The 21,431-nt window shown below is 49.4% G+C and overlaps 1 protein-coding gene across 4 annotated transcripts in view; it reads left to right on the top strand.

Annotated features, from left to right (window-relative positions):
• Positions 1-21,431, top strand: part of CBY1 (chibby 1, beta catenin antagonist) — a 98,970-nt gene that overhangs the window by 56,236 nt on the left and 21,303 nt on the right. The gene's annotated exons all lie outside the window — the stretch shown is intronic.

The following is a 21,431-nucleotide window of genomic DNA, read 5'->3' as shown; positions in this document are numbered from 1 at the left end:
GGAGTTAGACGCTCTCCTGTTTGCCCCTCCTCCCCGGTTCATGACCAGTTTCCGCCGAGTCTCCCGCCGTGAACTGTTTCCTCCCTTCCGTCCTAGACGCTACCACGAGGGGACTCAGTTGCAGCATAGGCCGCTGCGTCTGTGTTCACTAAGCGCTACCGTGAGGAGACCCGGTCGCAGCATAGGCGGCTGTGTGACCGGTGCATCTGTGTTCACTATAGGTTCCCGGAGCGACCGTGTACACTAGTAGCGTCTGGATCCACTCAACGTTTGCTAACGTATTGATCGATCCTGGAAGAGAGGTGAGTCTCCCTGTATCCCACTCTACTGCGTACGGGCTATACAGCACTAAATTTCTATCTACTTTTTTCAGTATGAATCGTTAAGTGTCTATTGCATATGCGTCTGTGCACATTTACTGTGGTTTTCTTAGCAGTTGTGTCTGAATACGTTAGATCTGTGTAAAACAGGATTCAGTAATATGTACTCCTACATACTTTAAAATGTGTTTGTAGTTGATAATGTGCTCATAGGACTAATATATAACATGTGACTGACTCCTAGTGTGATTGCTGACTCAATGCTGGTGCATGGGTAGGGTCAGATTGATATCATTTTAGAAGGTTAAAGTGATTACAGTCACAAATTGTGTAGTACACTGTGAAAGTGCTGATTATTTATCATGTCTAAGAGTGGCAAAAGTGACGAAGGTACACTTACAGTAACACCAACACTCATATCATGTTTGTATTGCAAAACTGTATTATCCTCTCAGGATCTGGTTCAGGATGGTTTATGTGCAAATTGTTTTGCTTTTCAGCAAAATACAAGGCAGATCCCTGTACAACGTCAGGTACAGATGGATCCACCTTGGGCTATGTTTGCGCAGACCTTGTCCAGTATAGCTGAACGGGTAATTCCTACAGCTTCTTTACCAGGAATGGGGTTCACTATTAACCCATACATGCAGCTCCCTACCTACGGTATATCATTTCCCCCAGCAGCTTCTCATATGAAACAAGCTGATAAACCGATGGTAAGTAAACCTTCACAGGCTACACAAGATGATTCATCGCAAGATGAAAACTCAATTTACTCTACTTCGGCATACGAAGAGGAGGAAGAAGGTTTCAGCTCAGTGGATATAGCTGAATTAATTAGAGCAATGAAGGCCATTCTATCCTTATAGGATTCAGCAGAGCCTGTGTTAAAAACCAAGGCACCTGTATTTAAACGTCCCAAAACAGTTAAGACTGAGTTTCCAGGGTCAGACCAGCTGACGGAAATCATGGAAGAGGCTTGGGCTACACCTAATAAAAAAATATAGAATTCTCAAAAAAGGGGATTCCAATTATCCTTTTCCAGCAGGAGACTGTTTAAAATGGGAGGTGGCTCCTAAAGTAGATATGCATGTGATTCGATTAGTGCGAAAATCTGTATTGCCTTTACCGTCAACATAATTAAATGATGTCACAGATAGGAGAGTGGATGGTTTTCTGAAAACTATTTTTTTTCTGGGGCAGTCATAAGGCCAGCCATGGCTTCAGCTTGGATGGCAAAGGCAGTGGCTGCTTGGGCTGATGCACTGGAAGAGGATGTTTTCTCAGCTTCTAGAGAGCAAAAATCCTATATAGCCCATATTAAACAGGCTGCAGTATACTTGGAAGAAGCGGCATTAGATATGGGTACTATTGCTTCTAGGGCATCAGCCTCAACAATAGCTGCTCGCAGAGCACTTTGGTTACATACGTGGAAACCTGATTCAGAATCTAAGAAGGTTTTGGAATCTTTGCCTTTTGCTGGAAATATTATTTTTGGTAAAGAATTGACAGATATTCTGGAGTCAGAAGCAGACTCCAAGAAGGTCAAGTTTCCTTCCACATATAACCCCAAACCTAAGGATCCAGTTTTTCGGTCGCAAGGAAAAGCGAAGGGAAAAAGTGATCGTAAGCAGCCCCAATTCAATAAGTTCGGTAAGTCAAAGAAGCATTGGGCTACCAGAGGGCCAGCTTCCAAACCAGAAGATAAGCCATCAGCCAGATGGTGCGGGCATCCTCCTGGTGTACCCCAGGGTATGAGGCCGGCTTATTCAGTTTGCACAGATCTGGCAGCAGTCTACAACAGATGCCTGGGTGCAAGAAGCGGTATCTCTAGGTTATGTTTTCCCCTTCAAGAAGCATCCTCGTCTTGGGTGGAGACGAAGGCAAGGGCCTTGCAAGAAGCAGTTCAGAAATTGCTTTAGTCAGGAGTAGACATTCCAGTACCCCCTGCACAAAAAGGACAGGGTTTTTACTCCAAACTGTTTTTGGTTCAGAAGCCAAATGGGTCTTTTCGACCCATTCTCAATCTCAAAATGCTAAACAAATACATTTGGGTACCACGGTTTCACATGGAGACGTTACGCTCCATAGTTTTGACCTTGGAGCCAGGGGATTATATGGTATCCCTGGATATTCAGGATGCATACCTCCATGTTCCTATAGCACTGTCCCATCAGAGTTATCTCAGGTTCGCCATCCTCCACAGCATTTTCAGTTCCAGGCTTTACCCTTTGGGTTAGCCACAGCCCCCAGAGTATTTACCAAGATCATGGTGGTTATGGCAGCTTATCTCCGCAAGCAGGGGACAAGAATTTTTCCATACCTCGACGACCTTTTAATCCTGGTACAATCACAGGAATTGCTCCTGTGCCATCTCCAACAGACAATAACATGTCTGCAGAGGCACGGGTGGCTCATAAATTGGGCAAAGTCGTCTCTGGTTCCGTCACAACGTATGACTCACTTGGGGGCTGTACTGGATTCAAGTATGCAGAAAGTATTTTTACCTCGGAACAAGATATCCAAGGTACATTCAAGGGCTCAGGAGTTGTTACACAGTCCAATAGTATCAATTCACGCAGCAATGCGAGTGATGGGTTTGATGGTGTCAACATTCGACATGGTGGAGTATGCACAATTCCATTCAAGACCTCTGCAGCATCTGATTCTGGCCAGATGGAATGGAGTACATCAGACAATAAAGAAACAGACTATGGTATTTTCAGAAAAGGTAAGAAAGTCATTAGCCTGGTGGCTTCAGACATCCCATCTAGACAAGGGGAGACCCTTTTGGATATCCGATTGGGAGATCCTGACAACAGATGCCAGTCTTCAGGGGAGCAGTGTCTGGAAAATTATGGTTCTAGGGACAATGGACCACAGAAGAAAGTTGCCTGCCAATAAACCTGTTAGAACTTCGGGCCATATACATGGCACTGATTCAGGCAAAGGACACTCTTCAAGGAAAACCAGTCCAGATCTGCTCGGACAATGCAACGGCAGTAGCGTACCTCAACCATCAGGGAGGAACCCGCAGCCAAACGGCAATGAAGGAGGTAAGTCACATACTAAAGTGGGCAGAACTCAGTCTCTCAGCCTTGTCCTCAGTATTCGTTCCGTGAGTCCTAAACTGGGAAGCGGACTTTCTCAAGTCGACACGCCATTCAGGCAAGCGAATGGGCTCTACACCCGGAGGTCTTTCAGACTCTAGTAGACAAGTGGGGATTGCCAGAGATAGATCTCATGACGTCCCGTCTGAACAGCAAAGTGCCCGCATACGGGTCAAGGACAAAGGATCCCGAAGCGATCTTTGTGGACGCCTTGTCAGTGAAATGGGACTTTCATCTGGCGTATCTGTTTCCTCCGATCATCCTGTTACCCAGGGTGGTGAGGAAAATAAAGCAAGCAAAGGGTGCCGTGATTCTAATAGCTCCGGCTTGGCCCAGAAGGCATTGGTACACAGATCTGAAGAGAATGTCGATGGATGCTCCACTTCTGCTCCCTCAACGTCCAGATCTACTAATGCAGGGTCCTTGTTATCACAGACATCTGGATCGACTGTCTTTGACGGCGTGGCTCTTGAAACCTCTATCCTGAAGTCAAGAGGATTTTCACAACAGGTAATTCAAACAATGCTCAGAGCAAGGAAACCTTCCTCAGCTCATGAAAGAAGTATGGACCCGAAATCTTTCAGAGTTTCCAGGGTCTTAGCTTTCCTTCAGGCAGGAATGGATAAAGGTTTGAAGGTGGCTTCCTTGAGAGCGCAAGTATCAGCATTGACTGTATGGTTCCAAAAGAAAATTGCCAATTTACAGGATGTGCGTACTTTTTTCTAGGGAATGCTGCGCATTCAACCTCCTTTTGTTCCTCCTACAGCACCTTGGGACTTAAGTCTAGTCCTGAAAGCTCTTCAAGTTGCCCCGTTTGAACCACTTAATAAAGTGGATCTTAAATGGTTGACAGCTAAAGTTCTCTTTCTACTGACTATGGCATCAGCTAGAAGAGTGTCAGATTTAGGAGCGCTGTCATGTCGTTCCCCTTTTCTGATTTTCTCTGACGTCCTAGTGGATGCTGGGAACTCCGTAAGGACCATGGGGAATAGACGGGCTCCACAGGAGACTGGGCACTCTAAAGAAAGAATTAGGACTACTGGTGTGCACTGGCTCCTCCCTCTATGCCCCTCCTCCAGACCTCAGTTAGAATCTGTGCCCGACTCGAGCTGGTTGCACACTAGGGGCTCTCCTGAGCTCCTAGTAAAGAAAGTATTTATTAGGTTTTTTTATTTTCAGTGAGATCTGCTGGCAACAGACTCACTGCTACGAGGGACTTAGGGGAGAGAAGCGAACCTACCTGCTTGCAGCTAGCTTGGGCTTCTAGGCTACTGGACACCATTAGCTCCAGAGGGATCGAACACAGGCCCAGCCTCGGTCGTCCGGTCCCGGAGCCGCGCCGCCGTCCCCCTTGCAGAGCCAGAAGACGGAAGATTCCGAGGAGAAAATCGGCGGCTGAAGACTCCGGTCTTCATTAAGGTAGCGCACAGCACTGCAGCTGTGCGCCATTGCTCCCCATGCACACCACATACTCCGGTCACTGATGGGTGCAGGGCGCTGGGGGGGGGGGGGGGGGCGCCCTGGGCTGCAATTAGATTACCTTACAAATGGCAAAAAAACACATAATATAGTCTAATAAACTATATATGTCTAAAAATCCCCTGCCATAATATTAATATAAAGAGCGGGAGAAGCCTGCCGAAAAAGGGGCGGGGCTATCTCCCTCAGCACACTGGCGCCATTTCCTCTTCACAGCTCCGCTGGAAGGACGCTCCCCAGGCTCTCCCCTGCAGTTTCCATGCTCAATAGGGTAAAAAAGAGAGGGGGGGCACTAAATTTAGGCGCAATACTGTGTATTATAGCTGCTATAGGGAAAATCACTGTGTGTAGTGTAATATCCCTGTGTTATATAGCGCTGTGGTGTGTGCTGGCATACTCTCTCTCTGTCTCCCTGTGACAGGACGGTACCGTACGAAAGCACTCGCCGCTTTCGCGTCCCGTTGGCTGCGCACAGAATGGAAGGTCAAGCCGCACGAGGCCTGACCACATAGGGGATTCCCGCTTACCGTCAGTAACCGCCTGTTACTGACTCCACCCACTGCGCTGTGGGCGGGTTCTCGCTGCCACCACCAAACTCCTAACCTGCCGTGGCGTTTGGAACCACGGTTCTGCTCTGTATGTGCCGACGCACTGCCTTACCACAGCTGTGTGGTGCTGACGAATCCCCACTAGCCACTTGCTAGGCCTCTACCGGTAGCTGGCGGAAGGCGGAGCTTGGAGATGCTAGGTGCTTCCCTGGACAGCCGGAGGACGGGGCTAGGTTTGGCCTAACCCTGTTGGTCACAAGATGAAGCAGTCTTCTTGAGGCAATGATGTTTATTGCTCAATAACCTTTAAAAAGGCTCCTCCCTATTGCTAGGGGCAACAGCATACAATCAGATGTTTTCAGCAGAATAAGATGTTACAATAACTACAACTCTGGAGGCACGCAGGTCTCCTTTTTATGTCAGTTTTCCACACAGTACCACAGGGGGGTAAGCCCTCCCTGTCTTCTCCAACCAATCAGGTTATTTTACAAAATACCAATAAATCACATTTTACAAGGATATAAGTGCAATAAAACAATATCCTCCTTCCTGTCACCCAGACAACGTTTGGTATCAGATTAGCATTCACTATTGATAAATTTATCACATAGCTTCAAAATTCAGATGTTTCTGGTCATTCACATCTCCAGGCAAACCCAGTGTTTGAAATTACAACAGGAATGGCTACAATACAAACAAACGGTCTTCCTTCCTGTATCTGCCATTCAGGGATCGTATATCCATTTAATCACCTACATGAAACAGATTCCAAGCCCATAGACCCAGTGATTAGCATCTCTCTCTAAGGAACTTACACATCAAAAGGTATTGTCCTTCACACCTCTCTGCTGCGACAGGGCCATTAGCATGCCACTTCCTATTTCCAGAGGATAAGAGATGCTTATTCAGACACCTATAGTAACTGCATTTTTCCTTTAAATACATTTCATTTAAACACGTGTTTCCCTTTAAATATACACTAAGCCTGTCTTGAATATAAAATAGATACAGTTAAACATGCATTCCTGCAATGGTGCACAGAGCACTACATATGACATGTTAAAAGTAAAACACATCATTAAACAAACTTTTAAACAGTCCGTGCCCAGCGCCGTAAGTACATTTAACAGGGACGCCAAGCGCCTATTGTCCGCAACATGGCGCCGGGCACGAGGGTTAACCCCTTCAGTGCCGCAGACGCCATTATACGTGTGGCTGGCTAGTCTCTCCGGCCACATTCCTCCCCCCCCCCCCATTCAAGCGGGTCAACCAGGGACCCATGTCCCAACGATTTGGGTCCTGGTCCCGCAGTCCCTTGTGTTGAAGGGGACGCTACCTAGGGGGTGTAGGCTCCGGCCTAGACAGTTCATCCATAGTGCAGTGGACCTCTCTTCGTGGGTGCACAATGTTCAAATAGTCCACCTGAAGTCCAAGTTCAAGGCTCCACCACAAAAGTCTGTCCAATTTCCCCAAGGTAGGTTGCAGCCACCTAACAGGTAGGTGGTAAGTCACCACGGTGGGGGGCCGGTTACAAACAAGTGCCACCCAAGGTGTCCCAATTGTGGCATACCCCACCTCCCACAATAGCAGTATACTGCTCAACCAGGCCACAGGGTGCTCCTGCCCATATGGCTCTTTCTGGCTCGGTGCGGCTCCCAGTCCGTGCAGTGGCGCAATAGTTCGTAACACACAGTCCTGGTCAAGAATGTGCGCCATCAGCACTGGAGCGGGTACCCGAGCCTCATTCAATGACTGGAATGCCAACTCGCAAGCGGGTGCAAAGTCCACTGACTTGGGAATGCCCTTCCTAGCCATCTCTGTCAAGGGGTTCACTACAGGACTAAAGTCAATGACAACATGTCCGTAGGGCCTTACAGGTTCTAAGGTCAGTACCGGTCCGGGTGATGTGGGTCGGGGACAGCCTCTGGTTGCCTCCACCCCCTCTGGTTTGGGCCTACCCCTGTCTCCTCCCACATGGTGCCCCAGGCACTGCACCTCCGTCATACCTAACTGGCAACTGTCTGCCCTAACCGTCAGACCTGCCCTCCAATCCTCCTCCGTCGACCTATGACTCGGGAAACCTACCCTGTCACCTAGGCCTACTCCTTCCTCCTCGTCCGCTACCTGTGCCACAGTGATGGCGGCCAGACCACCAGCCTCTGGATCCTGTGTGGCATCCACTACAGGGAGGCTGCGTGTCTTCCTCGATCTACTGCGCACAGGCAGGGGACCTGCTATGTCCACAGCAACTTGCTGCAAGGGTTCTCCTATGGGCAGAGGCCCAGAGACAACACAACCGCTGGAGTGCCCCGGCTGCCAACACATGGCACCAGCCTTACAGTTGGTCTGGGCGTCATCCGACATTCCAGACCAGGGTAAGCACTGTGTCAGGCACTTCAGGGTACGGTCTGTCTCCGGGTTACTGTCCAAAGGGGTTCCGCTGGCAACCGACACTGGTTGCGCAGGAACGTTCCCTGAGGGGACCAGTTGGACACATTCCCTATCTGGTCTATCCCCTCCCACTTTCCTGGCTACCCTGCACCTTAACCCTTCCCGCCAGGTCAAACTTCCCGCCCCAACCCTGTCAAGGCCGCTGCCAGAGTGGCGCCTCATGCCTTTCAGGGATGGGTCAGAGGGTTGAGCCTCCCTAAACTCCTGCCTGTGGCCCTCAATCTCTCCTAAATTGGGACACTCTACAGGGGGATCTAGGTGGGGACTACTAGGGTCAGTCTGGTAGGGGTCAGTCATGGGAAAGTCAGTGTGGTTTCTCATACTCACCGCCGGAGTTGGCAAACCACTTGGGTCAGGAGCATCATTGGGCACCCCCACAGGATCAAACGAGCTGGAACCGACATCCTCTGCGTTGCTAGTGGACGTGGGCATACCAGAGGCAAAAGGCATGCGGGGTCGATGTGCTGATCTAGCCACTGTAATCTTTTCCTCTGGGCTGGTTGATGCTGTGGTTGGCTGTGCTGGCAGTTGTCTAGCAGCTGTAGTCTCTTCCTCTGGGCTGGGCTGTGCTGGAGTAGCTGAGGTCAACGGTGGGTTTGGAACTTGACTCCGGGGAATGGCGCCAACAAACGTAGTGACGATCCCACCACCCAGATCATTTCCTAGGACCACATCAGTTGGGAGACCATCCATGACGGCAACTTCTCGCAACTCTGGTCCAGCTCCCCAGTCCAGGTAGACTCTTGCCATGGGAACCGCTCTCTCCATTCCATCTGCCAGGGTGACCTTGGCAGTGCGACCCTGCAATACTACAGCAGGATCTATAAGGTGGGGTCTCGCCACAGTGATTGAGGCCCCAGAGTCTCTTAGGCCTTCTCCCTGCAGGGGTCCCACGTGGACCGGCTGCAGGTGCCTCCACATATTGTGTAGGGGCTGTTTGGCCATGCAGGTGACTCTCTCCGCAGAGTGCACCTGTCTCTCGCCACACTCCATCGGACTGACTGGAGGGGGAACAGTCTCTGTAGGCTCATCTCCTCTCGTCAAACAAGCGATCCGGGCTCCAGCACTCGGATTTGGGGCACGAGTCTGGGGTGCTGGGGATGCAGGACAGTTCATCCTCAGATGTCCGATTTTCCCACAGCCGTAGCACTTCTTCTCCAGTCGTGGCACCGATGATCTCTGATCACTTGCAGGGACGCTGCGGTGCGGTTGCTGGCCAAGAGCACCCGGGTTGGAAGATGCTTGTCTTTGGGGTTGATGAGCTGAAGAGGGGGGTCCCCTTGTTGGTACAGTCTTTTGGAGCTGGCTGCTGGTGGGGCGCTTCTGCCCCCGTGGCCGAATTGCCACATATTTGTCGGCTAATTGGGCAGCCACTGGGTGGCTCCCGATCTAGCACCCACTCCTTCACTTCTTGGGCGCACCTGCGGTAGAACTGCTCCCTGCAGATCAGGTCGATCAGTGCGTCCCATGTAGTGGCTTCCGAATCCTTCACCCACTTCACCACGTACTGCCGCAGCTGGGTGGCGAACTGCTCATGGGTACTGCTCGGATTCTTGGGCAAGTCTCTGAACTTCTTCCTGTAAGACTCTGGAGTGATGAAGAATCGCTGGAGGAGGGCCTTCGCGACTTCGTCGTAGTTCCCACAGTCCTCCGTGGCCACTCCTCGATAGGCCTCCAAGGCCTCTCCATGCAGAGTGGGCACAAGGTGTCTCACCCACTCTGACTTGGGTAGATCGTGTAGTTTACAAGTCCTTTCAAAAACTTGCAAATGTCCATCAATGTCCCCATCACTGTCTGCAAACTTGGCAAACTGAATGCGTCCCGATCTGTGTACAACAGCTGACAACGGCTCCCGGGGTACCACAGCCTGTAGTGCCCGCTCATCACGCCACATCTGGATGATGATCAAGCGCTCTTGCTCCGTTGCCCTTTCCCCCAATTCCGCTAGCCGATCTGCTAGGGTATCCGGGCCGCCCCCCCCTGGGACGTTGGGATCCTGGCCCTGCTAGGGATTGCTGGGAAACATTGCTGCTGTGAGAGAAGGCGGGGCTTGTGGTTCTCACCGGTTCCTTACGAAGGTCCACTGTTGGGCCGTCCTTTGCGATGCTGACGCCGTCAGTGCTTTCCACCTCCGCCCGATGAGACTCCTCCACGCTCCTGAGCGCCGCCTTCATGACGCTTCTGGACGCGTTGGAAGGGATATCCACACCCTTCTCCTGGCACACGATCTCCAGATCGCCCTTGGACATTCCGCTGAATTCCGCCATCTTGTGCGTTCTCCTGCGCTGCAGTTGCTCCTCTCCTGAGTAACTCGGCTTCTCCAATCGGGTGATGAAAAGCCGCCTGGGAATATCCCACCGCTGCCACCAATTTCTATGCCACCAATTTCTGTGACAGGACGGTACCGTACGAAAGCACTCGCCGCTTTCGCGTCCCGTTGGCTGCGCACAGAATGGAAGGTCAAGCCGCACGAGGCCTGACCACATAGGGGATTCCCGCTTACCGTCAGTAACCGCCTGTTACTGACTCCACCCACTGCGCTGTGGGCGGGTTCTCGCTGCCACCACCAAACTTTAACCTGCCGTGGCGTTTGGAACCACGGTTCTGCTCTGTATGTGCCGACGCACTGCCTTACCACAGCTGTGTGGTGCTGACGAATCCCCACTAGCCACTTGCTAGGCCTCTACCGGTAGCTGGCGGAAGGCGGAGCTTGGAGACGCTAGGTGCTTCCCTGGACAGCCGGAGGACGGGGCTAGGTTTGGCCTAACCCTGTTGGTCACAAGATGAAGCAGTCTTCTTGAGGCAATGATGTTTATTGCTCAATAACCTTTAAAAAGGCTCCTCCCTATTGCTAGGGGCAACAGCATACAATCAGATGTTTTCAGCAGAATAAGATGTTACAATAACTACAACTCTGGAGGCACGCAGGTCTCCTTTTTATGTCAGTTTTCCACACAGTACCACAGGGGGGTAAGCCCTCCCTGTCTTCTCCAACCAATCAGGTTATTTTACAAAATACCAATAAATCACATTTTACAAGGATATAAGTGCAATAAAACAATATCCTCCTTCCTGTCACCCAGACAACGTTTGGTATCAGATTAACATTCACTATTGATAAATTTATCACATAGCTTCAAAATTCAGATGTTTCTGGTCATTCACATCTCCAGGCAAACCCAGTGTTTGAAATTACAACAGGAATGGCTACAATACAAACAAACGGTCTTCCTTCCTGTATCTGCCATTCAGGGATCGTATATCCATTTAATCACCTACATGAAACAGATTCCAAGCCCATAGACCCAGTGATTAGCATCTCTCTCTAAGGAACTTACACATCAAAAGGTATTGTCCTTCACACCTCTCTGCTGCGACAGGGCCATTAGCATGCCACTTCCTATTTCCAGAGGATAAGAGATGCTTATTCAGACATCTATAGTAACTGCATTTTTCCTTTAAATACATTTCATTTAAACACGTGTTTCCCTTTAAATATACACTGAGCCTGTCTTGAATATAAAATAGATACAGTTAAACATGCATTCCTGCAATGGTGCACAGAGCACTACATATGACATGTTAAAAGTAAAACACATCATTAAACAAACTTTTAAACAGTCCGTGCCCAGCGCCGTAAGTACATTTAACAGGGACGCCAAGCGCCTATTGTCCGCAACATGGCGCCGGGCACGAGGGTTAACCCCTTCAGTGCCGCAGACGCCATTACACGTGTGGCTGGCTAGTCTCTCCGGCCACACTCCCCAAAGGACTTTGTGGGGTCCTGTCCTCGGTCAGAGCATTCCCTGTGTGTGTGCGGTGTGTCGGTACGGCTGTGTCGACATGTTTGATGAGGAGGCTTATGTGGAGGCGGAGCAGGTGCCGATAAATGTGATGTCACCCCCTGCGGGGTCAACACCAGAGTGGATGGATATGTGGAAGGTATTAACCGACAGTGTCAACTCCTTACATAAAAGGCTGGATGACGTAACAGCCGTGGGACAGCCGGCTTCTCAGCCAGTGCCTGCCCAGGCGTCTCAAAGGCCATCAGGGGCTCAAAAACGCCCGCTACCTCAGATGGCAGACACAGATGTCGACACGGAGTCTGACTCCAGTGTCGACGAGGATGAGACATATACACAATCCACAAGGCGCATCCGTTGCATGATTACGGCAATACAAAATGTGTTGCACATTTCTGACATTAACCCAGGTACCACTAAAAAGGGTATTATGTTTGGGGAGAAAAAGCAACCAGTGGTTTTTCCCCCACCAGATGAGTTGAATGAAGTGTGTGAAGAAGCGTGGGCTTCCCCCGATAAGAAACTAGTGATTTCTAAAAAGTTACTGATGGCGTACCCTTTCCCGCCAGAGGACAGGTTACGCTGGGAGACATCCCCGAGGGTGGATAAAGCGCTCACACGCTTGTCAAAAAAGTGGCACTGCCGTCTCAGGATACGGCCGCCTTAAAGGAGCCTGCGGATAGAAAGCAGGAGGCTATCTTGAAGTCTGTATATACACACTCAGGTACTATACTGAGACCTGCTATTGCTTCAGCATGGATGTGCAGTGCTGCAGCAGCGTGGTCTGATTCCCTGTCTGATAACATTGATTCCCTTGACAGGGACACTATATTGCTAACCATAGAGCATATTAAAGACGTAGTCTTATCTATGAGAGATGCACAGAGGGATATTTGCCGGCTGGCATCTAGAATAAATGCAATGTCCATCTCTGCCAGGAGAGTATTATGGACTCGGCAGTGGACAGGTGATGCGGATTCTAAAAGGCACATGAAGGTTTTTGCCTTACAAGGGTGAGGAATTGTTTAGGGATGGTCTCTCGGACCTCGTTTCCACAGCAACAGCTGGGAAGTCGACATTTTTACCTCAGGTTCCCTTACAGCCTAAGAAAGCACCGTATTATCAGGTACAGTCCTTTCGGCCCCAGAAAGGCAAGCGGGTTAAAGGCGCGTCCTTTCTGCCCAGAGGCAGGGGTAGAGGGAAAAAGCTGCACCATACAGCCAATTCCCAAGAACAAAAATCCTCCCCTGCTTCCACTAAATCCTCCGCATGACGCTGGGGCTCCACTGGTGGAGCCAGGTGCGGTGGGGGCCCGTCTCCGGAACTTCAGCGACCGGTGGGTTCGCTCACAGGTGGATCCCTGGGTTCTATGAAAACAGAATATATTGAACAAAATGCGCTACTTCTCAATGCAGCCTGCTTGATAAATGAAGGAATCCTCATTAAATTCCAGAAACAGTACAAGTAGAAAAGTATATTTAACAAGTGGGCGCAAAGAACCTACATGTATCAGATCCTCGAAATATATAATGATTCCAAAGTAGGTCCGGCACAGTTCGTTAACTTCCTAGGCCAAACCAGTAATCAGTTAGACGATATTTCTGAAGTGTCGTAGTCAGTGTTCATAAACTCCCAATGCACCTCATAGATCGGTAAAGTATAGATCTTTATCTCAATATAAAGAAAAACAGATCATGGTGCAGGTCGTATTTCAGGGATAAAACACGTTTAATAGACACAGGACACTTACAATATTAAAAAAACATAAAAGCATGTAACCAATTAAATGGTACAATAAAGGATGTAGATCTCTGTTTTCCTCACGTTACCCTCCCAGAATGGAAATAGGGATGCCACTGGTGGTTCCGGATAGCACACCAGGTGGAACAGGCTTTCGGTCAGAAGTCAGGGTTACATCCACAGCAACAAACGTCACCAGCTTAACGCGTTTCGGATAATAATTATCCTTCTTCAGAAGCATTCTTTTATGTTTTTTTAATATTGTAAGTGTCCTGTGTCTATTAAACGTGTTTTATCCCTGAAATACGACCTGCACCATGATCTGTTTTTCTTTATATTGAGATAAAGATCTATACTTTACCGATCTATGAGGTGCATTGGGAGTTTATGAACACTGACTACGACACTTCAGAAATATCGTCTAACTGATTACTGGTTTGGCCTAGGAAGTTAACGAACTGTGCCGGACCTACTTTGGAATCATTATATATTTCGAGGATCTGATACATGTAGGTTCTTTGCGCCCACTTGTTAAATATACTTTTCTACTTGGATCCCTGGGTTCTACAAGTGGTATCTCAGGGATACAAGCTGGAATTCGATTCGTCTCCCCCTCGCCGTTACCTCAAATCGGCCTTGCCAGCCACTCCCCTGGACAGGGAGGTAGTACTGGCGGCAATTCACAAGCTGTACCTCCAGCAGGTGATAATAAAAGTTCCCCTCCTTCAACAGGGAAGGGGTTACTATTCCACAATGTTTGTGGTACCGAAACCAGACGGTTCGGTGAGATCCATTCTAAATTTGAAATCCTTGAACACTTATATAAGGAGGTTCAAGTTCAAAATGGAATCGCTCAGGGCGGTTATTGCAAGCCTGGAAGAAGGGGATTACATGGTATCACTGGACATCAAGGATGCTTACCTGCATGTCCCCATTTACCCACCTCACCAGGTGTACCTCCGTTTTGTGGTACAAGACTGCCATTACCAATTCCAGACGTTGCCGTTTGGTCTGTCCACGGCACCGAGGGTATTTACCAAAGTAATGGCCGAAATGATGATACTCCTTCGAAAGAAGGGAGTTATAATTATCCCATACTTGGACGATCTCCTTATAAAGGCGAGGTCCAGGGAGCAGTTTTTGGTCGGAGTAGCACTATCTCAGGAAGTGCTACAACAGCACGGCTGGATTCTGAATATTCCAAAGTCGCAGCTGGTTCCTACGACGCGTCTGCTGTTCCTGGGTATGATTCTGGACACAGAACAGAAGAAGGTGTTTCTCCCGGAGGAGAAGGCCAAGGAGTTGTCATCTCTGGCCAGAGACCTCCTGAAACCAAAACAGGTGTCGGTGCATCACAGCACGCGAGTCCTGGGAAAGATGGTAGCTTCTTACGAGGCAATTCCATTCGGCAGATTCCATGCAAGGATCTTTCAGTGGGATCTGTTAGACAAGTGGTCCGGATCGCATCTTCAGATGCATCGGCTGATCACCCTGTCCCCGAGGGCCAGGGTGTCTCTGCTGTGGTGGCTGCAGAGTGCTCATCTTCTAGAGGGCCGCAGATTCGGCATACAGGACTGGGTCCTGGTGACAACGGATGCAAGCCTCCGAGGTTGGGGGGCAGTCACTCAGGGAAGAAACTTCCAAGGACAATGGTCGAGTCAGGAGGCTTCCCTACACATAAATATTCTGGAACTAAGGGCCATTTACAATGCCCTAAGTCAGGCAAGACCCCTGCTTCAAAACCAGCCGGTGCTGATTCAGTCAGACAACATCACGGCGGTCGGCCATGTAAACCGACAGGGCGGCACAAGAAGCAGGATGGCGATGACAGAGGCCACAAGGATTCTCCGATGGGCGGAAAATCGCGTGATAGCACTGTCAGCAGTGTTTATTCCGGGAGTCGACAACTGGGAAGCAGACTTCCTCAGCAGGCACGACCTCCACCCGGGAGAGTGGGGACTTCATCCAGAAGTCTTCCAACTGATTGTAAACCGTTGGGAAAGGCCACAGGTGGACATGATGGCGTCCCGCCTAAACAAAAAGCTAAAAAGATATTGCGCCAGGTCAAGGGACCCTCAAGCAATAGCTGTGGACGCTCTAGTGACACCGTGGGTGTACCAGTCGGTTTATGTGTTCCCTTCCTCTCATACCAAAGGTGCTGAGGATAATAAGAAAGAGAGGAGTAAGAACTATACTCATCGTTCCGGATTGGCCAAGACGGACTTGGTACCCGGAACTGCAAGAAATGATCTCAGAGGACCCTTGGCCTCTGCCTCTCAGACAGGACCTGCTACAGCAGGGGCCCTGTCTGTTCCAAGATTTACCGTGGCTGCGTTTGACGGCATGGCGGTTGAACGCCGGATCCTGATGGGAAAGGGCATTCCGGTTGAAGTCATTCCTACGCTGATAAAAGCTAGGAAAGATGTGACAGCAAAGTATTATCACCGCATATGGCGAAAATATGTTGCTTGGTGTGAGGCTATGAAGGCCCCCACAGAAGAATTTCAGCTGGGTCGTTTTCTGCACTTCCTACAGTCAGGACCGACTATGGGCCTAAAATTGGGTTCCATTAAAGTCCAGATTTCGGCCCTGTCTATTTTCTTTCAAAAAGAACTGGCTTCACTGCCTGAAGTTCAGACGTTTGTTAAGGTAATGCTGCACATTCAGCCCCCTTTTGTGCCCTCGGTGGCACCTTGGGATCTCAACGTTGTGTTGGATTTCCTAAAATCACATTGGTTTGAGCCACTTCAGACCGTGGAATTAAAATATCTCACGTGGAAAGTGGTCATGCTTTTAGCCTTGGCTTCGGCTAGGCGGGTGTCAGAATTGGCGGCTTTATCCTGTAAAAGCCCCTATCTGATCTTCCATATGGACAGAGCAGAATTGAGGACGCGTCCCCAATTCCACCCTAAGGTGGTATCAGCGTTTCATTTGAACCAACCTATTGTGGTGCCTGCGGCTACTGGGGACTTGGAGGCCTCCAAGTTGCTGGATGTAGTCCGGGCCCTGAAAATCTATGTTTCCAGGACGGCTAGAGTCAGAAAGACTGACTCGCTGTTTATCCTGCATGCACCCAACAAGCTGGGTGCTCCTGCTTCTAAGCAGACTATTGCTCGCTGGATCTGCTCCATGATTCAACTTGCACATTCTGCGGCTGGACTGCCGCATCCTAAATCTGTGAAGGCCCATTCCACGAGGAAGGTGGGCTCTTCTTGGGCGGCTGCCCGAGGGGTCTCGGCTTTACAACTTTGCCGAGCTGCTACCTGGTCGGGATCAAACACGTTTGCAAAATTCTACAAGTTTGATACCCTGGCTGAGGAGGACCTTGAGTTTGCTCATTCGGTGCTGCAGAGTCATCCGCACTCTCCCGCCCGTTTGGGAGCTTTGGTATAATCCCCATGGTCCTTACGGAGTTCCCAGCATCCACTAGGACGTCAGAGAAAATAAGAATTTACTCACCGGTAATTCTATTTCTCGTAGTCCGTAGTGGATGCTGGGCGCCCATCCCAAGTGCGGATTGTCTGCAATACTTGTATATAGTTATTGCCTAACTAAAGGGTTATTGTTATGAGCCATCTGTTCAGTGAGGCTCAGTTGTTAGTCATACTGTTAACTGGGTATAGTTACCACGAGTTGTACGGTGTGATTGGTGTGGCTGGTATGAGTCTTACCCGGGATTCCAAATCCTTTCCTTATTGTGTCCGCTCTTACGGGCACAGTTTCCCTAACTGAGGTCTGGAGGAGGGGCATAGAGGGAGGAGCCAGTGCACACCAGTAGTCCTAATTCTTTCTTTAGAGTGCCCAGTCTCCTGCGGAGCCCGTCTATTCCCCATGGTCCTTACGGAGTTCCCAGCATCCACTACGGACTACGAGAAATAGAATTACCGGTGAGTAAATTCTTATTTTTTTATTCAGATAAAGCAGTTCTAAGAACTAGGTCTGGGTATCTTCCTAAGGTGGTGTCTAAATTCCACCTTAATGAAGAAATTGTAGTCCCGGCTTTTCAGGTATCGGGACTTTCTGTGGGAGATGCGTCGCTGGACGTGGTTCGTGCATTAAGGATCTACGTGGATCGTACCAGTGCCATCAGAAAGACAGATTCTCTCTTTATTCTCTACGGATTTCACAAGAGAGGATGGCCTGCTACTAAACAGACGCTGGCAAGATGGCTTCGAATGACGATTTCAGAAGCATATTCTCAAGCTGATTCCCTGTTCCGGCTAGTGTCTCTGCTCACTCTACTCGTAAGGTAGGTCCTTCATGGGCAGCACTACATGTTGTTTCAGCAGAACAGATATGTAAGGCAGCCACATGGTCTTCCATTAACATATTTATTAGACATTATGCCTTGGATACTTTTGCCTCTCATGACGCTGAATTCGGGCGTAAGGTTCTCCTGTCCATTTAGGAGCGTCCCCACCACTAAATTGCTTTGGGAAATCCCATTGTTATCTGTGGATAACCTGTGGACCCTGCCGAAGAAATATACGTTATGGTAAGAACTTACCGTTGATAACGGTATTTCTCCTATGTCCACAGGGATCCCACCCTGACGCACCTGATTTGAGGATCCTTCTACTCACTAACCTCTTCCTTCTTGTACGGAAGGGTGTGCATGTGTGTTCTTCTCGCCTGATTAGGGTTCTAAATGATGCTCCTGCCTATTGCTTTGGAATACAACTGATTTGCCTGAGCCAGTGGGTGGGGATATATGGACGGGCCCGTTGCATCCTGGGAGGCCTGAAAGCTTTTGATCGTTTGGTGCCAATCCGCTGTTACTCCATCATATCCCATTGTTATCCTGTGGATAACCTGTGGACCCTGCCGGAGAAAGTGGTACCTTTTGCCTTCTGTGCAGAAGGATTAATATTTGTGAGAAAAGCAGTCTTAGCAGCTGCTAACTCAGACACAATTTTATTCAGGTCTTCCCCAAACAAAATGTCTTCAGTAAAAGGGAGTACCTCCAAGGTCTTTTTGGAGTCTAGGTCCACTTTCCATGACCTCAACCACAGAATACGGCGAGCCAAGTCAGACGTAGTCGACGCCTTGGTCGCCACACACCTGTGGACTTAGGAGAAATACTGTTATCAACGGTAAGTTCTTACCAAAACGTATATTTTCGTTCCTTTTGGGCTCAAGGGAGAGCAAAAGGTCAGGCATACCCAAGACCATCTCATGCTCCCAAAACCACAAAGCCCAAGGCCAAACAATACTGGGCAACCCATCAGCCTGCTTAAAAACAAGACAAGCCTGCTGCATGATGGGGCGGCTTCTACAGTTTACCCAGGTCTGGTTAAAGACCACTTCAGATGCATGGGTCCTGGAAGTTGTCTCTCACGGGTACGCTGTCTCTTTCAAGAGAAGGTCTACCTCGACAGTTTTGCACTACGGTTCTACCTTCGGATCCGTTAAAGGCTCAAGCTTTGCAAACAAGTGTCAGTTCTCGCCTTAGTCGAGGAGTGGTTGTGCCGGTACCTCAGTCCCAGAGAGGCAGAGGTTATTACTTGACCCTGTTTCTAGTTCCAAAATCAAATGGGTCATTCCGGCCTATACTCAACCTCAAATCCCTGAACAAGTTTTTGAGTGTCCAGGTTTCGTATGGAAACACTGCGCTCAATTGTACTGGCTATGGAACCCGGAGACTACATGGTATCCCTCGATATACTGGATGCATACCTGCATATACCTATTGCCATGTATTACCAGCAGTTTCTGCGGTTTGCTATTGGAAACCTACATTATCAATTCCAGACTCTACCATTTGAACTGGCCATGGCTCCTCGGATCTTCACCAAGATCTGGCCCATCTCTGTCACCAGGGGATCAGAATGCTGCCGTATCTGGATGACCTGCTGATTCTGGCAAATTCCCACGATGTCCTCCTCAGTCATCTGCAAATGACGGTAAACTTCCTGCAAGCCCACGGGTGGCTTATCAATTGGAAAAAGTCCCAGCTCAAAGCATGGTGCACCTGGGGGCACCTCTGGACGTACACAGTCAACGGCTGTTTCTGTCTCCAGAAAAAGTCTTGAAGCTTCAGGACAGGATAAGATGCTTCCTTTGTCGCCCCAGAGTGTCGATACACTCGGCTATGCAAGTACTTGGCCTAATGGTGTCAGCATTCGACATGGTAGAGTACGGTCAATTTAATTTCTGCCCACTACAGAAGTTAATCCTTTCCAAATGGGACAGCCAACCTCATCGGATCAGATCTCAGATGATCACTTTAACTCCGGAGGTTCGTCTGTCACTGACCTGGTGGTTACAGGACCAGCAATTAAACAGGGGCCATCTCTTCTGGATCGTCGACTGAGTCCTGCTGACGACGGATGCCAGTCTGAGGGGATGGGGTGCGGTGTTGGAGCAACACTCGTTTCAGGGTCGCTGGACCAAGGAATCACTCCTCCCAATAAACATTCTAGAGTTGAGGGCAGCATTCAATTCATAACCTCTCGCCCTGCCTCTGGTACAGAACAAGCCTGTGCAAGTACAGACAACGCCACCACGGTGGCATACATAAACCATCAAGGCGGCACTCGAAGCCGCATGGCAATGATGGAAGTGTCAAAATTCCTTTGTTGAGAGGAATGCCATCTGCCAGCCATATCGGCAGTGTTTATTCCGGGTGTCCTAAACTGGGAAGCGGTCTTCCTCAGACGTCAGGACGTGCATGCCTGAGAGTGGAGTCTTCATCCGGAAATGTCTTTCAACTCCTAGTGGACAGATGGGTCCTACCGGACGTAGATCTCATGGCATCTCGACACTTTACAAGGTACCGATCTTCAGATTAAGGACCAGGGATCCTCAAGCACCGTTCGTGGATGCACTGGCTGTGCCATGTAACTTTCGGCTGCCCTACTTGTTTCCTCCAGTGTCACTCCTGCCCTGGGTACTATGGAAGTTCAAACAAGAAGGAGGAATACTACTTCTAGCCGCTCCAGCGTGGCCTCGAAGACCTGCAGGGTCTATCAGCAAAGAGACCTGTCCTACTTCGTCAGCGCCCGGACCTTCTCGTACAGGGCCCTTGTCTTTACCTAGACCTGGCCAGACTGGCTTTGACGGCGTGGCTCTTGAAGCATCACTCCTGAGGGTCAACGGATTTTCCGAGGTGGTTATTCATTATGTTGAAAGCCCGCAAACCGGCATCTGCCCAGATATATTACAGGGTCTGGAATTCTTACTTCACCTGGTGTGCTGATAAGAATTATGATGCATATCGATTCAGAACATCCAGAATCCTGGCTTTTCTGCAACGAGGCCTTGACCTAGGTTTTCGTCTGGCCACCCTCAAGGTTCACATATCTGCCTTGTCGGTATGGTTTCATAGAAAAATTGCGTCTATACCTGACGTTCATACTTTCACTCAGGACGTACTTAGGATTCAGCCTCTTTATGTTCCTCCTGTGGCTCCATGGGATTTGACTGTTGTACTAAAGGCCCTGCAAGAGTCTCCATTTGAACCTTTTGAGTTGGTGGACCTTAAATGGCTCACCTCATGGCCAATGTCCTTCTTTTGCTGGCAATTGCCTCTGCATTTTATTTTTCACCGTGACTGGACAGTTCTATGAACTCGACTGGGTTATTTGCCTAAGGTGGTGTCATCTTTTCACCTTAACCAAGAGATGTGGTTCCGGCCTTTATCTCTTCAACCTTGTCTTCCAAAGAGCGTTCTCTGGATGTGGTAAGGGCTCTCTGTATTTATGTGGAGAGGACTGCCTCTGTCAGGAGGTCAGATTCCCTTTTTGTACTGTTTGGTTTCCGCAAACGTGGCTGGCCTGCGAATAAGCAAACTTTGGCCACATGGATTAGAATGATGATCGCCCAAGCTTATGCAAGGAGGCTACGTGGTCCTCAGTGAACACGTTTATTATGAACACGTTTATTAGGTTCTATGCCTTTTGATACTTCCGCCTCCCAGGATGCTTCCTTTGAACGCCGGGTTCTCATGCCCGCTAAGGCGCTCCCCCTTCCTTGAGGAAC

The sequence above is a fragment of the Pseudophryne corroboree genome, chromosome 9 (genome assembly GCF_028390025.1).
Source record: "Pseudophryne corroboree isolate aPseCor3 chromosome 9, aPseCor3.hap2, whole genome shotgun sequence".
In the NCBI taxonomy this organism is placed as follows: Eukaryota; Metazoa; Chordata; class Amphibia; order Anura; family Myobatrachidae; genus Pseudophryne; species Pseudophryne corroboree.
The sequence above is the reverse complement of the archived record's forward strand: the minus strand, read 5'-3'. Positions and strand labels throughout refer to the sequence as shown.